Source organism: Marmota marmota, unplaced genomic scaffold (assembly GCF_001458135.2).
Source record: "Marmota marmota marmota unplaced genomic scaffold, marMar, whole genome shotgun sequence".
Lineage (NCBI taxonomy): Eukaryota > Metazoa > Chordata > Mammalia > Rodentia > Sciuridae > Marmota > Marmota marmota.
The window spans coordinates 30,506,395-30,515,844 of NW_026000026.1; the positions used below are offsets into that span (position 1 = coordinate 30,506,395).

Genomic DNA, 9,450 nt, shown 5'->3' on the forward strand with positions numbered 1-9,450 from the left:
GGGGGGGGGGGGGACAATTAAGGTAAGTCTCTGACATGCATTAGGATATATCTCATAACACAGTTTAACCTAACAGAATATTATGCAGTAGCAATGTTCTGTATCTGCCCTGACCAGGAGTCACACTGGCCACCTGTGGCTCTTATGTGCACTTGAAATGAGCCTAGTGCAAATGAGAAATTGAATTTTAATTAATTAAATTTAATATAGCCACTTGTGCCTAGTGGCTATCACACGGGATGATGTGGACACAGGCAATTTATCATGACTGAATAAATGTCAAAATTCGCTACATGTGCCCCATTAAAGGCAGAGGCAGGCATTCAAAGTATTAAAAAGAGGAAATAAAATCAACCTAGGATTAAATGCTCACACAGAATTCCAGGAAGGAAGCAAGGTGAGTTTTAAAATGGGCAGAATACCACAAAAAAAAAAAAAAAAAAAGGGAGTCAAAACATTCAGTATGAATGAAATGACAAAATAAACCTAAAATAGAAACTCAAACCCTCTCTCTTGCCCCCCAAAAGGAAGGTAAAGTGGAAAGAAACAGGAAAGGACTGGAGGTGGGAGGAGAGGGATCAACATTACCAGACCCAGAATGCATCTGACAAGCCCAAAGAAATCGGAGAGACTCTGGCATTTATTAAAGAAATAAGAGGCACTGGGTTCGATCAGCACTACATAAAAATAAAATAAAGACATTCTGTCCATCTACAACTACAAAAAAAATTTTTTTAAAGAAGAAAAAAAAGAAATAATGTAATACTTTGAACTAAGAGAAAAATCTAAGAAAAAGTCAAAATAAGGAAGTTTCTAGAACAATTCTATGCAGCCAAGCCTCAGTGAAGGAGCAGAAAATAAAACCTCGATTTTAAACCATTTTTTTAACCATCACTATTTTTTTTAACCATCACTATTGTTTAGTGAGACCTAAACAATAAAAGTGACCCACCCTAGATTAACGAGCGAGCATTGGGAGATCTCAGCTTTGAAAATGAGAGGGCACACGGGATCCCTACATGGGCTGGCACACATAAATAAAACGTGCCTACATATGCCTGGATTTTCATAAAGAAAATAACCATGCTCACATGCAGCTGTGGGAGGGGCAGAGCCCATGGTCACATTTTACCACCAATTAATTAGTTTCCCGTCAAGAACAAATAATCCAACCAAAATGCCCTGCAAATGTGAAGACAGGCTAGTACATGGAGTGTGGAAATACAAGTAGGAAACTCTGTTCAAGGAATTCTTCATGGGACACTTGTTCATTCAACAAATCCTGTGGCTGAGCAAGGAAGGGGAATAAAATACAAACAGATAAGAAAAAAAAAAAGAATTATGCAAAGTTTGAGAGTTCAACAGTCAGAGGGTAAAAAGAGAAAATGAAAAGAAACAGCTGCTGGAACATCAACTTGCATTGGTATAATAGAGAGAGCTGGGTTCACCCAGCACATTCTTCTGGGGGCTACATTTTCAATCCTGACATATCCGCGCTTGTTTAAAGCAGTGGTTCTCAACCCATAATGATTCCACTCTCCAGAGGACACGTGGCAAGATCTGGAGGCATTTTTGGCCGTCAAGGCTGGGAGAGAGCTAGTGGCCTCTAGCAGGAAAAGGCCAGGGTGCTGCTCAACATCCTCAGTGCACAGAAAAGGGGATCTAAGGAAGGAAGCAGGGAGAGGGCTTCAGAATCAGGAAGGGGACAGCAGTAGGGGTAGAGAGGGGAGGAACACAGTGACTACTGAACAAAAAATATATATTCTTGTGGCTCAGCGGTAGAGCACTCATCTAGCACACGCAAGGCACTGGGTTCGATCCTCAGCAGCATGTAAAAAATAAATAAATAAAATCCAACTACAACTGAATATATAATTTATACACACACACACACACACATTTCCCCTCATCTTGGAAACTGTTCCCAAAAGAGAGCATTCCGCACCCCAGTCCACAAGGCCAGAAACCACACATCAACCTGAGATCAGAGGTTTCATCCACACAGGATGAACTTTTGTGTGGGTAAATGCCAAGGTCCACAGGCAAAATGCAAAAGATGAAAACCAAAGGGAGAGGGCAGAGTGAAGTTTAGGGTCTGTGTTCAAAGTGATACTCAAACAAGAAGGAAAATCTGGGGAGAGTTCACCAACTCATGATGGCCCTCATCCTTCTCCCTGCAAAAAGAAAAAGAATAAGCAAGTCTACCTGCTGTCTTGTCCCTGACCACTTGACAGGGGAAGGAGGAGCCAAAGGATGAAAGACCAGGATGAAGATACAGCAGGATGAATAAGAGTAGTTTTCTAGTTGCTAAGTGCCAACATGCGATAGGAACATCTCTTACCTGTCCTTATATAAATGGCAGTTATTAGTAGCCAGTGAGCATATGATTGATGTGCCCTCTGACTCCACAAAAGCAGAATGTGAGCTTCAGAGAAGTAAAGCTACTCACCAAAGGATGCAGAGCCAAAAGCAGTGGAAAGGGATTCGAACTTTAATCAGTTTTCTCACCTGTCCTACTTACACAAACAAGACATAAAACTTCCCTTTCAATGCTCAGCTACAGATGACTTCCCTGGACAAACAGAGTCCATGCCAGCTGGCTCTGAGCACTGCCTCCACAAGACCTGCAGTTGGTTTCTTCCCTCTCTGTCATTCCTGAGGGTGCTCCAGGGCTAAGGGACACAGCTGGGTGCCTTTTCCAGGGATTCTGCCTCTTATTCCGATAGCCATCTGGCTAAGCAGGCAGGCAGCCATTATTTCTCTGTGTTACAACCATCTTAATGGTCCTCAGATACTGAGGTGGTCACCGAAGTACTAATGTAACTAAGTTACTCCAACAGAAAGGGGTGAAACGAGGGGTTGCCACCTTCATCAGATCAGGAACTCCCCAATCTGCATTTCTTCCCACCCACCTGGCTACTCCTCAGAACAGGTCACCATCATCTCTCAGCAGCATCTCCCCAAGAACTTAAATCATCTTCCTGTTCCATCTTGATGGCCCCAAACACTTGTCCATTCTGCAACCACCAAGAGCATCCTGTAAAATGTTAGCATGCTCTTTGATGGCTTGACAATTAGTTTCAGAATGACAAGATTCCTTCCCCAGGAATAATGACGACATCATGATGATGACAGCAGGATGAGTAAGAGACGAAAGGAACCTCCCAACCTCCTCTCCAGGTCTTGCTTTAGCCCCCTCCTAACGTGCTCTGCTTCAGTTCTTTGTAGGTGCTGGCCCTCTTCTAATCCTCTGGATCTTGAACATGCCATCCCTCAAAAATGGGCAGCCTGTACATTGCCCCTTTCTCTTGGGGTATCTTCTGTCGATACCTCCTCTGATTATCACCTCATCACTGTGTCTCAGGACCATGAAGATGGTCTCAAAACAGAAAGACAATGTCCACCTGCCTGCCCAGCCAGCTGCAGGAGCAAGAGGCAGAATCTAAAGTCTCACTATCAGACCTATGGCTCCCAGCGCTGAAGTTGGCTTGTATATTAAAGTTTCCTCAAAAGTTCTGGAATGAGGTATTGTCTTCTTTTTAAAGAAACCCAATATGTAACAGTCATTCTTGCTTAATACTCCTACTGCATCACACCTATACCTGACAGGGCAGGTGCATTACGTCAGGAACAAGTCAGTGATTCAACATCACTGCTAGTCTAAAAGGCACTCAGAGCCTTCACTCTCATCTGCATCTCTGTCTCCATTTCGCATCTGTCTCCTGTGCTCCCGAGCCACCTGATTCCAGGAACAACAGACCTGATCAATAAGCATCTTGTGATAAACCAAAGTCCTCACCTCACCAATCCTGAGATAATGATGGTCCAGACCATACCTGATCAATATGCATCTGCTTTGGTGGATTTGCAAAGCTTCCAGCTGTGCAAACTGCCACCCTTGCCCTCATTTTTTCTACAAAACCTTCAGACTTTATCAGTCCCTCAAAGATAGGGCTGAAAATATGGACCCCCCCCTGCCCTCCCAGTGCAGTCACGCTGTAGGTACCTACTCTGTTTTTCACCATTACTTTTCTGTTTGGTTTTTGGGACAAGTGGCTGGACCTGATGTGTTGGAGCCTAAGATCTGGTAACATCAGCACTGTACACAAAGATGAGAAAGTATTCAAAAGGAAAAGTCCAAATTACAACTGTATTAAGAGATCTGAAAATCAGAGAATCTGCAATTAAATAACAAGTTACAAAACACATGAAGAAGTGGTATGTACCTGTAATCCCAGAGGCTCATGAGGCTGAGACAGGAGGATTGAGAGTTCAAAGCCAGCCTCAGCAATGGCAAGGCGCTAAGCAAATCAGTGAGACCCTGCCTCTAAATAAAATACAAAGTGGGGCCGGGGAATATGGCTCAGTGGTTGAGTGCCCCAGAGTTCAATCCCCAGTACTAAAAAAAAAAAAAAAAAGGCAAGATACTTTCAATGGAACCGAATCAAACATTTCCCAAATGCCAGCATTAAGTGTCTACATCAGAGGCTGGCAAACCAACAGCTGGCCTCTTGGTCTCCAGTTAAGAATGATTTTACATTTTTTAAAAACGCTGTGAACGACAACAAAGAAGAACCTATGACAGAGACCATCTGGCCCACAAAACCCAAGTTATTCACAGGAAAGTCTGTGAACCCAATGAAAATGAAAGGAAGGACTCCTGCTCAGAATGCCAATAATATGTTAAATTTTATTTATAAATATTTATCACAAGTATGAAGAAAACAATAAAATATTACTAAGGAACATGAGAACTGAATAACCAAAGAGGCGGACAATAGTCCTGAACAGAAAAGCTACTGCCAGGATGTGTTCACTTTCCAATAAACACGACCGTAAAGAATTAATAATTACTAGTTAATACCCCAAAGGAAGACGGGAAGGGTTCTTAGAAATTTTTTTCTGGAAGAATAATCAAGAATAGCCACAAAGGTCTGAAAAATAGTAAGAGGAATGTGCTCTCTCAGCTAGAAACCAAATCTAAGGCTGCAAGAAACAGAAGGGTTTAAGAGAGATAAAAAATCAAACTAACACCAGGAAACAAAGAACCCACGGCTGACACGGGCATGACATGGGCCACTTCAAATCACAGCACAAGATACGGATTTTCCAACATACATGCCAAGACAACTGGTTCACTGTAATAAAATCCAGAAAAGCAAGGCCTAAGGTTTAAAAAGAAAAGGCTGCTATGGGACTATATATAAGGATTGGGGGACGAGATCTGCTGTGATACAACATGTGATATACTTGCCAATACTGTATTGTGGACTTAAAAATTGGTTAAGAAGGCATAGATCCTCTTAAAATTACTAAACACAATTAAAAATTGAGTAGAAAATGCTGAATATGATTTTTTTAAAAAAAACGAGGCCATGAGTTAAAAGGATTAAAAGCAATTAATCCCTTTAAAAATATATAGGTACAACACTAACCCACAATATCTGTGTAAAGTGTATGTTCACATGACAAAACATGAATCAAATTCAAATAATTTATTTTTCTTTTTATACTCTTCTATATTTTCTAAAATTACTTACTCAGCAATGAAAAATAGGCTCCCTTTCTCCCCCGAGAGCCTGCTGATGTTTGCAATTAGCACAGTTCTTTCCTCCCTTCACACTCCAACCCAGGGCAGTGGTGGCTCCCTTTACAGCATCCCCTGCCACACACACACTATAAAGGAAATTTCTGTTGAGAGCTAAAGACACAGCAGCATGGAGCAATGTTTTCACGTCTAAAGTTCTAAAATAACTTATCAGAAAACACAGGAGAAAAGTAAAGATTCTGCAAATTATGCTTTGCATCTAGGTTATTTTAAAGCTCCCCGGCAGCCAGGGTTAAAAACCACTACCTTTCAGCAAGCAGGAAATCATCAGTCTCAAAATAAAACTCACCTCAAAATAAACACAAGACTGACAAAGAAGAAAAAATAGCAATTGAGGAAACTTATAAATAAGTAGACAAGTAAAACATTCAATCACTAACAAATCTTTTAGTACCTAATATGTGAAATTACTAGCTCTCCAGTCACCCATAATCAGGTAAAAATGCAAAACAAGGGTTAGTTTATGGGCTATTTGGCAAGTAGTCATTTCTTTTGTACTCAATGTTTTTTACCTGGCCATTTCTCTTCCTATCCAGGAATCAGTGTCACCCCTCACTGTGGCTTAAGATACTGACTTGAAAGTATGCCAGTATTAGCCAAACAGAGGTTTTGTGTTCTTTTTTGTACTGGGATTGAACATAGAGGTGCTTTGCCACTGAGCTACATTCCCTGCCCTTGTTTTATTATTTTTGTTTTCTAACAGCCTCTTGCTAAATTGCTGAGGCTGATCTCAAAATTGGGATTCTCCTGCCTCAGCCTCCCAAATCACTGGGATTACAGGGCTGTAAACACCACGGGGACCTCCAACCAGAGGTTTTAAGGACTGAGCTACTCTTAGAATTAAATACTAAAACCCCATGTTTCTGAAAAGAACCTAAAAAACATATACTACCATGGTCAACACCTAGTAGAGTTCCCAGCATATAATTTACAATATACAAAGCCTCTGATCACTGAAAGAATTAACCACTAAAGGTTCTCCCCAAGTGTAGAATCCCCCCTGGCATATACAGCTGTTAGCATAAAACAGATGGCCAACAAATACCAATGAAATACACATTAAACTCAAATAGATGGCACTGAATGACTACTACTACAAAAACGGCACAAAACCTACAGTTAAAGGATATAAGAAGGATAAGAGAGAAAAGATCAAAGAGTAAGAATCTGTGGTTCATACTCGTAAGCAAAAGTTCAAAAGTCGTTTTATTCCTCATAGCCTTAAACTGGAAACACTCAATGGTCCATGGACAGCAGGTGAACAGGTGAATAATGTGTCCATCCAATGGAATACTACTCAGTGGTAGAAAGGAGGCAAACGACGCCCTGAGTAACTGCATGGATAAAGCACAAAGACACTGCGTTGAGTGAAGGAAGTCAGAAACAAGACGATTCTCAAAAAGCAGAATTAACCTACAGGGACAGGATACAGTCAGGGGCTACCTAGTATAGGAATGGAGGCAGGGAAGGACTTCCTAAGGGAGAAAAGGGAGCTCAGGAGTGATGGGAGCATGCTTTATGCTTTGATTGTGACACTGGGGGCCCCACATGTATGCATACCTACTTACTCTAGGTAAACTCTACCTCAACAAAGCCAATTTTAGAAGGGAAAATTGAAAAATTTCTATAATTCCATTTTTTAAAAAAATGTCCCTCCTCAAAATCTGATTCCAAAGGTCTGCTCTGGGAAGCTACACTTTTAACAAACACAAAAATATTCTCATGCTTGTGGTCCTCAGATCCACCCTGGGGAAGAGCAACCTGGGCTGAGATAAAGCTATTTTTTCTTGCACCAACCTATCCAGACAGGTGGGAGTGTGGCTAAGAAGGTGTTTTGGGAATGAGGACATCAAAACCCCAAGCTGCCGGCTGAAACTTTGGTCTTCACCAAGACAAAAACAAGAGCCACCAGGTTTAATGATAAAGCGCATTTTAAAAGCCAAGTTGTGGTTCTGTGCTTAAACCCCATTATTAAAGGATTACAGTCAAACTGTGGCTGCTCCCGTTAAATTCTGCTAAATGCTAAACATGTGACCTAAGTGCTTTTAATCCACGTAAAACAAAAAAGATTATTAGAACAAATATCTTCAACTTATATATGATCAACTCCCTTCAAATAAAATTAGTTACCCAATACATAGTCCACTGCTTTAGGAAGCTTACAATGCTGATGCTGATGCTGATCCTAGCTATAATTATGTCATTTAAAGATCTAGCAATAATGAATGGACCTGTAAGTAGTGATTATTATTAGATCTTGTGATGACAACTATGCTCACAGGGCGTGACTGAAAAACACTCAATTGTCCTGCAGCCTTCTCCAAAACCAAGAACTCTTACTCTTATTTTTCACTCTCAAGTTAGTACCCACTAGTGGGTCATGAAATTAATTTGGTGCAGAATTTTTAATACAATGAAATTTACCAGAACAAAAAGCTTCAGAGCACATCTGACAAGGGAAGGGGGACCCAATGTCACAGCCTGGCTGTGGCTGATATGGAGCGTGGTCCTCCATGTTAACAGGTCGTGGGACTTTCAAGAGGTGGAACCTTATGGAAAGTCATCCGGGGGCACTGCTTTTGGAAGGGCCCCCAGTTAATAACTTATAAGAGGCTTATTATAAAAGAGCAAGCTTGTCTGGGGGCCTTTAATCCCAACTACTCAGGAGGCTGTGGCAGGAGGATTCCAATTTCCAGGCCAGCCTCGGCAACTTAGCAAGACCCTGTTTCAAAAAATAAAAAGAGCGGGGAATGTAGCTCAGAGGTAGAATAACCCCTACATTTAATCCCTGGTACTGCCCCCCAAAAAAGCAAGCCTGACCTCTGAATCATACTCTGGCTTCCATCTCAACATGTGATCTCCCCCTCTCACTCATGCCCCCTCTGTGATGACATTCAGCATGGGCAGCCTTGGAGAGAACCACCTCCATGCTCCAAAACTGAGAGATAAAGAAATCTCTTTTCTTTACCCACCTCAAATGACTGATACACTCAGTTTCAAGGTAAATGCCTTGCAATATGGAATCAATCAAAACAAGTCCTAAAGCTGGGCAGTTACACAAAGGCACATATTCCCAGAGCCCAACTTAATTTTTGCTGAACTCAAACACACACCCATAGAAATAATCTGCCAAAGTGAGAAAGTGGGGCAAGATGACACCAATAACGAAATATCCTATCCCCCAACTCTCTGCAACAGTGGTCTACTTTATGCTTTGAAAATAGCCCTCGATGCTCTGCCACTGAGACATATTTTTTAAATGGACATGTTTGTTCCTCTTCCTGATCTCTCCTTCCTGATCTGATCTCCCAGGTCTTCTCCTCCCTCATCTTCCCCTCCTTGAGTTTGCCTCGCAAGTCTCAGGAAACAGTATTCCTTTTGGATCACCTCTTTAAAAACCTCTGCTCTCCCTGGTGGGGAGAAACAGCCTCTGGGATGGGAGTCCCACTGTTTCTCCTTTGCTAAGCAATAAAACTTCCTTTTTCTTTTCTCTTAACACCACATTCTCGTTATTGGATTGGCATTAGAGACGAGGGCCAAGCTTTCCGTAATACCTCCAAAATGGTGGACAGATTGCCCACCAATAATCATTACATCAGAGTGGTCGTTTGTTCATAAATATTAATCACAATAATCTACCAGAGCCCCATACCAAACATCTTAGGTGATGCCACTGAGAGGCTCTGCACTGTACCCCAATGAGCTATCTCTGCCTTCTGTCACTGTCTTGATTTATGAATTTATGCTCTTAAGAGGAAGAGAATTTCAAAAGAAGTCAGATAAAACCTGGATATCTGAAACGGGGGGGGGGGGGGGAAGGAGGAGAAGGAGAAAATAAAATG

General features: G+C 41.6%; 1 protein-coding gene across 2 annotated transcripts in view; it reads right to left on the bottom strand.

Annotated features, from left to right (window-relative positions):
- Positions 1-9,450, bottom strand: part of Slc23a2 (solute carrier family 23 member 2) — a 123,824-nt gene that overhangs the window by 61,927 nt on the left and 52,447 nt on the right. The gene's annotated exons all lie outside the window — the stretch shown is intronic.